The 8280-nt window shown below is 42.7% G+C and overlaps 1 pseudogene; it reads right to left on the bottom strand.

The window, feature by feature from the left end:
- Window positions 1-1573: 1573 nt before the first annotated feature.
- On the bottom strand, window positions 1574-2680 carry LOC129532999 (putative uncharacterized protein MSANTD5; annotated as a pseudogene).
- Between the last annotated feature and the right edge of the window lie 5600 nt (window positions 2681-8280).

The following is an 8280-nucleotide window of genomic DNA, read 5'->3' on the forward strand; positions in this document are numbered from 1 at the left end:
GCTAACTAGAGAAGCAGAAATATTTTATTGCAACTGCAATCCGGCTAAGCAACCTAAAGTCTTCTCTTTGCCCTAGGGTTTTCTGTTGACTATGCTAGCACTAGACCCAGAGTGGGGAGGAGAGAACATGCTTAACTTCACCCCCCACCCCAGGCAAGTTCTTATGGCTAAACTCCTTCCCACATGTTTACTTCAAACATGACCTGAGGGCTCCAGTTTCAAATTGAATTGCATAGTCAGGTCACTTTCAGTTATTAATATTACAAAGTTATAGAATCATCTAGGGAAAGATTTGACAAAATGATTGAGGTTAGGGAATAGAGAAAAGTAGCAACCTTGTATTTTTTACTCTAAAGTTCAGAACAGTTCAGTAAAGTGGTTATGAATCACTTATCTTTTTCTTTCCTAACCTCAGCAATCACTGTCAACTTTCTCCAATTGCCATGTCCCTTGCTCGACTTCCATGCCCATTCTCCCCCACTTGACTCCTGACATCTACTTTTCATTATCTCAGGATATCTTGTGTTGAAGGCCAAGTTTTCCTGTGTACTTAACACCCACACCTACCGCTTGACTCTACCAGTTATGCCTCCTTAGGTTTTCAAGCTGTTCCCCTTGCTTCTCCTGCCTCTTTGTCAGCCCATAATTAAGTCGGTGTTTTAGTCCATTTGTGCTTTTATAATAGTACTACATATAGACTGGGTAACTTAAAAACAAATTTATTTTCTCACAGTTGTGGAGGGTGTGAAGTTCAAGATCAAGGTGCTGACTAGTGAGGGATCTGCTCTCTGTTTCCAAAATGGCTCCTTGTTGCTGATCTTCTGGAGGGAGGAATGCTCAGTCCTCCCATGGTGGAAGGGTAAAAAGCCTAATGCTCCAAGGAAGCCCCTTAATAACAGCCTTAACTCCATTCATGAGGCAGGAGCTCTCATGGCTTATTCATCTCTCAAATGCCCTACCATTTGAGAGATGAATCGTTTACCAGTGGTAAACGATTACACTGGCCATTAAGTTTCAGCATGTGAATTTTGGAGGGAACATACTCAAACTGTAGTATTCTACCCCTGGTCCCCAAAATTTATGTCCCCTCCCTACATACAAAATACATTCATTTATCTCAATGGCCCCCAAAGTCTTAACTCTTGCTAGTATCATCTGTAAAGTCTGGAATTTCATCTAGATATCACGTAAATCAGATATGATAAGACTCAAATGTATGTTTCGTCCTGAGAAAAATTCCAGCTATAAATCTGTGAAACAAAGTTATTACATGCTTCTAAAACACAATGGGAAATATCCAGGATAGATATTTCTATTCTAAAAGGGAGAAATAGGTAAGAAAGGGTTTTAACAGGTCCCAAGTAAGTCTAAAACTCAACAGAACGAAATATCAACAGGACATAAAATCTTTTTTTTTTTTTGTGAGGTCACAGTCATTCATTTATTTCACATTTATTCTCATCACACTGGGTGAGGAGAGGAAGGAGTTATGTACCAACACACACAGATTGTGCTATTTTTCATCTTTCTGATAGAATCAGGATCCAGATTCTAATTGTCTTCAAGATCTGGATTAGTCAGCAGAGATGGACCACTGTCGTGGGGGGCCCAGGGCTGCTGAAAGGCAGGATACACGTATGGAACTGACCATGGCGGGTTCATGTTCCAGGGCTCCCATCTGGATACCTGAGGATTTTCCACATAGATCACAGGTATTGGGGTCCACTTCGGCTCCTGGAAGGCTATGGGAATGCCACAGGCCTTAGGCTGGTGCTCGGGAGGTGTGAGGTCAGCCACATCTGCACAGGGAGGACCAGAGAAGATGCTGATCTTCCATCTGTATCCCAGAATCCTGTGCAGGGCCTCTGAAGGAGATCAGTCAGGGTGGTGGGAAAAGTTGTAAGTTATAGGGAAAGACACAAACCTTCTTGACAGGTCAGGAGGTTTTGCAAAGCTTTGGGAGAGAATAAAAGCTGAAGGCAGCTAATTCTCTTACCCTGAGGCAGAGGGCAAGAAGTAGGTGCAAGGGAATGTAGGGAAGTTTATCTAGATAAGTTTATTCATGTTGTCGGAAAACCAACCTTTGGTCATCCATGCACAAGACTGCTCCCTGCAAGGGGGGAATGACAATGTTAATTATCCACAGGTTGTGTTGGCTCCAGGCCTTTGTCATTAAATCTGTACTGAATAAATACAAGCTTCTCCAGCTTATCCACACTGCTAACTCTTTGGCCCCTAGTGCCGGCAGTCCCCTAGCCCACTCTTCCACTGGATACTTGTGTCTGAGTACTCCTTTCAGCTGTTGCTCGGCCAGAGTCCGCAGGATGGGCCCGGCAGCCCTCTCCATGAGGACATGGCAAGGGTTGGCACCTTGGCCTCTGGTTGGCCTCATGAATAGTGAAGTATAAGTCCTGCAAGCTTATCAGCATCTGGAGACATTCCTGCCAGCTCTTCTTCATACCCCTCTGCTTGAGATGCCGGGTAATTGTTTTTGATACTATGTGATACCCTGTATACTTCATGCTCAAGAAATTCCCATTCTTGCAGGAAACTCTGGATTTCCTGGTCACTCCATGGTTTAATTAACTGAACTGAGGGCTTTTCTGGTCCCTGGGCTGCTTTTTTCTCCTTCATTCTGGATGTTTCTGGTAGTTTCAGTCTGAAGTGTCACTTTCTCCATTTTTATTCCTGAGTTTTCTCCTGGGATGATTCTCACTGTGCCTGCAGGGCCTGTTCCTGGGTTGGCAGAACACTGGCACTTACTCTGCTCTAATGGAACCTAGGAGAGTCGGGAGGAACCCAAGTGTGGAAATGTGTGTGCTTCTCTCTGCTTCTGGAGGTCTTTCAGGACATAAAATCCTAAACGTTTTTTATGGAATACCTTGATAACCCTTGTTGACTTTGCCATAGTCTTTTTCTTTCTCTGACTCTTATGTCGTGACTTCCAGACACACTGGATATGGAGTGGGGACGATGGCCCCGTGGCTTTTCTGGGTTCAGCCCATGCAGCAGCTCCCTGGTTAAAGTCAAGTGCCTGCAGGTCTCCCAGGCTGTAGTTGCATACAGAGTGTGCAGTTCTGGGGTCTCTGGGACTGCCTCACCCCCGTGACTCCAGTAGGCACTTTCCTAGTTAGGGTGTTCTGTAATACCCTTGGAGATCCTTAAAGCTAGGACCACTGCCAAGAGTCCCCATGGCTCCACTAGGCATTGTTCTCATGAGGACACTTGGTGGTGGTCCCACCTTCGAGGTTTTTTTGAGGCATCCTTGGAAATCCAGGTGGAGGTAGCTATGCCTCCACAGCCCCTACACTCCATATAGAGTTAGCACCACATGGATACTGCCAAATTTCACTGCTTGTGCTACAGCTGAAATGGTCAAGGAGCACTGCCCTGGAATACAGGGAGCAGACTTGACACAGCCCTGGACAACGAGCTCTGAGGTCTCACAGGTCCTCTGGGTACCTCTCTTAACCATTCTGCCCTCAAGGCCCTGGTACCCTGGGAGTCTGTGATGGGCATGGCAGCACAAATCTCCAAAATGCCTTCAGGGTCATTCTCCCATTATCTTGATGAACAGCACCTGGTTTTTATCCATACTAATCTCCTTATCAAACAATTTTTTGGCCCCACCCTTTTTTTCTCTCCTAACCATTCTCTAAATATTTCACATGGCCAGGATGAAACTTTCCAAATCTTTATATTCTGCTTTCTTTTAAATCATGAATTCCATCTTTCTAGATTTCTCCATAAGCAGGTAAGAGAAGCCATGCAGCACCTTCAAGACTTTACTGCTTAGAGTTCTTCCATCAAATACTTTAGTTTATTGCTCTGATTTCTGCCTTCCACAAAGTCTTGGGACATGGACAAAATTCAGCCAACTTCCTGGCTACATGATATAACAAGGATGAGCTTTCCTCCAGTTTCCAGTACTTTCTGATTTGAGACATCAAAATAGTAATCACTATCCATATTTCTACCAACATTCCATTCATAACCACTTAGATCACCTCTGAGATGAAAGCTGTCTTCTTTCCTGTGAGCTGCCACCAGAATCTCCCCTTACTTCTCTGTTCATGGCAATGCAGGCCTTTTCCAGCACTCAAACTGTTTCAGCTGCTACCCATTACCCAGTTCCAAAGCTGTGTCTGTATTTTTAGGTGTTTGTTATAACACGCTACTTGTCTGGTATCAATTTTAGACTATTCAGAATGCTATAACAATATCACAGACTGAGTAATTTATGAAGAACATAGGTAACCTATAAAGAACAAACAGTGGTTTATGCCTGTAATCTTAGTACTTTGGGAGGCTGAGGTGGGAGCATTGCTTAAAATTGGGAGTTCAAGACCAGCCTGGGTAACAAAGACCCCAGCTCTACAAAAAAAAAGAAATATCCAGGTGCAGTGGTATGTGCTACTTGGGAGGCTGAAGCTGGAGGATCGCTAGAGCCCCGGAGGTAAAGGCCATGTACCATGATCACCCCACTACATTTTAGCCTGGGCAAAAACAAGATGCCATCTCAATTTTTTTCCTTAGTTCTGGAGGCTGGGAAGTCAAAGATAGAGGCACCAGCAGATTTGGTGTCTAGGGAGGAGGAAGGCAGTGTCTCTCCTTCCAACGTGGCACCTTTTTGCACATCTTCTGAAGGGGTGGAATGTTGTAGCCTCACATGGCAGAAGGTAGAGGGGAAAGGAGGTACTAGATGCTAAGTAAAGCCTCCTTTAGAGGTGCCTTTATTCCATTCGTGAAGGAGAAGCCTTTGTGATCTAGTCACTTCTTAAAGTCCCCACCCCTTAGTATCACATTGGCCATGAAGTTTCAACATGTGAACTTTGGAGGAGACATACTCAAGCCATAGTAGCCTGTCTCCTGTCTTAGAAGCACCACCCTTGATCTCATGCCGCCCTCTAGCCACTGCCCTTTTCCTCTTCTCTGACTCAAACCCTAAAGTGGTTTCTCTACTTCTCATCCTCTACCACCCGGCTCCATACCAAACTACGGACCTTCAATATGTCCAATGATAAATGGATGCATTTCATTCAGTAGTATTCTATAGTATTGGAAAAAGTGATTACCCTGACTCGTATAATGGTATTTGATGTATTAGTGTGTCTAGGCTGTAGTTTCCAGTCAATTTGTGTTGTTCTAAAAGTAATTTGTAGATGTGATTAAAGCCTATAATCAGTTGACTTTAAGTTAGGGAGATTATCCTGTACAATATGCTGGGCCTGGGTCAACTAGTTGGAAGGCCTTAAGAGCTGAGCAGAGGCTTCCCTATTGAAGAGATTCTGGCTGATGACAGCAGGTTAATCTGCAACTGAGTTCAAGCCTGCACTTCCTGAAAGCCTGCCCTATAGATTTCAAACTTGTCTAACCAGCCCCCAGAATTGCAATGTAGCACCATTTGATAACCTATAGATAAAGTTATTTATCTGCTACCTTAGAACCTTTTAAACACAATAAGTGCAATGGGATTGGCTGAATGCTTATAACAGCCTTGGAGAAAGTTGGGAAAGAAAAGGCTGAGCTTAAGCCTTCAAATTCTAAGCTTAATCTCTGTATAAATAACCTGAACTTTCATATCTGTCCTGAAATGACCCTTTATCTGCTATAGCTGCAGGGTCAAGATTTCCAAAAGTCAAACCCAGAGTATCACATCCAGTGAGTGATTGAATTCCGACTTGAATTGGATTCCCAGCCTCATGAGATGACTTCTGTTTAAGTGAGAGCATTGATTGAGAAGAAATAGGATTCTGAATAGAGAAATTTGGGCAGATTCCAATGAAGCTGGGGACATCAAATTCCTAAATTCTGTGGATTTTCCTTGGCTGGTAAAAACAGCACTTCTATCCCTGCCCAAGGTGGTTAGCTCTCCATTGTCTGAGGTCGTTGCTTTGCAAGGCACCACTGATTCTCCTTAGGGTATATTCCTGGCATCTGTTTCCAGACTTAGACTCATGTTCCAAAAGCTCCTAAAGGGTGAAGTACAAAGTATGACCCATGAGGAGATGCACAACCTCAAAATAGCTGCATGACTTTTCCTTATTTTTATACAGAAATACAGGGAATATGTAGGAATGAATCTTCAGGGAGGGGTCATGATGAAAAGAATATAAAGTTGGATCAAGCTAAATTTATTCATGTGTCCATTAAGCACAGATTCTAGGTTTATTTTAGCTTTAGGGGTTATAAAGTGTTCTATCTGTTTAAAATGTGGACCCAAAGGTGGCCTACAATAAATGAAGTTGAAATGCTAGACCTGTGTGGGCCTCCTCTAGAGGAAGGGTATCAGAAGGCTTAGGGAGGTAGGAATCCTGTAATGGATTTGTCACATAAGACCCCTTTACCTACCCCAGGAGGGTCTAGAGGACCTGCTTTTTATTACTTTGAGAAATTTGAGTGTCCCAGCACCCTTCTAAGAGCTTGGTTGTCATTCTCTGTAGGTCAGAAATTACACTGGGAACTGCTACCATGAAACTGCCACCCTTAAATACAATAGGGATAATGGAATCTTAGGGTAGGAGAAGCTAGGTGGTAGTACTTAAACACCAGAGACAGGCAGGAATAATTAGTGTAAAACCAAAGCAGTAATCAGAATAGACTGACTCGGAGACTCATGCTATTCACTGATTGAACACGATATCCCTAGAAAAGTAATAGAAAAGTAAATTCTTGAACAGCATAAGTTAGAGTTCTGGTAAATGGTGTAACTTGAATCACCAAAAGTCACAGCCTCTCAATCAATTCCCAAACATCAACTAGTTCAGACCAAGAATCGTTTGAAGGGGAGACTTGGTCTCTTTGAGGAATGATATTGCTGTATGACTAAAAGTTCATACTGTTAATATTTTTTCCAGCCTTCCCCAAAAGGGCTTATCAGTGTGACGATGCACTAGGGAAAGGAAGATAATCAGGCTTTTCAGGGATAACTAGACACTATGAACTGACAGTAACTCCTGTAAACCCAAAATATCACTGCAGTACAGAAGGGAGAGGCTTATGAAGGTCGGGTCATAGAATTTTAGCTAAGGGTCAATTCACAGTGTGGGTCAAGTGGGTCCCCAAACTCATCCTGTGGTTATTCCCCCAGTCTGGAATGTATATTTATAACAGACATACCCAGCAACTAATAGAATCCCCTTGTGTGTTCCCTGACCTGTAGAATGAAGACTTTTTGGTAGCAAAGGCTAAGTGGAAGTCATTAGTACTACCTCTACCTACAAAAACAGTGAACCAAAAGCAATACCACATTCTAGAGAACAGTGCCAATATCAAGGACTTGAAAGTTGCAGGGATACTGCTTCTTGCCACATTCTTAACTTGCCTATTTGGCTTATGCAGAAGACAGATTTTGGAGAATGACAGTTCAGGATTGTCAAACTTAGTCAAGTGGTGACTCTAGTTGCTATTGAAGATGTGATTTTTTATTCGAGAAAATTAATACAACCTTTTGGTACCTGGTATGCAGCTATTGATTTGGCAAATACATTTTCTATACCTGTTAGTAAAAACCATCAAAAGCAATTTGCTTTCAGCTAGCATGACAATATGTTTTCACGATTCTACCTTAGGGTATCAACCCTATCCCTATGTCATAGTCCACAGATCTTGATTACATTTCCTTTCCATAATATATGCTGGTTAATCATATTAATGATATGCTGATTGGGCCTTGTGATCAGGAAGTAGTAACTAATCTAGACATAGGATTAAGACATTTGCATGACACTAGAAAATGAATGCCACCGAAAATCAAAGGGCGTTCACTTAAGTGAAATTTCCAAAGGCCCAGTGGTATGGGGCACCTTAGGTACATCTAAGGCAAAAGTTTAGTGCAAATGGCTCCTCCTACTGCCCAAAGAGGCACAATGCCCTTCGCCCACTTTTTGATGGGGTTGTTTGTTTTTTTCTTGTAAATTTGTTTGAGTTCATTGTAGATTCTGGATATTAGCCCTTTGTCAGATAAGTAGGTTGCGAAAATTTTCTCCCGTTTTGTAGGTTGCCTGTTCACTCTTATGGTAGTTTCTTTTGCTGTGCAGAAGCTCTTTAGTTTAATTAGATCCCATTTGTCAATTTTGGCTTTTGTTGCCATTGCTTTTGGTGTTTTAGACATGAAGTCCTTGCCCATGCCTATGTCCTGAATGGTAATGCCTAGGTTTTCTTCTAGGGTTTTTATGGTTTTAGGTCTAACGTTTAAGTCTTTAATCCATCTTGAATTGATTTTTGTATAAGGTGTAAGGAAGGGATGATGAGTTAGTGGGTGCAGCGCACCAGCATGGC

This window comes from Gorilla gorilla, chromosome 3, assembly GCF_029281585.2.
Source record: "Gorilla gorilla gorilla isolate KB3781 chromosome 3, NHGRI_mGorGor1-v2.1_pri, whole genome shotgun sequence".
NCBI classification, from domain to species: domain Eukaryota; kingdom Metazoa; phylum Chordata; class Mammalia; order Primates; family Hominidae; genus Gorilla; species Gorilla gorilla.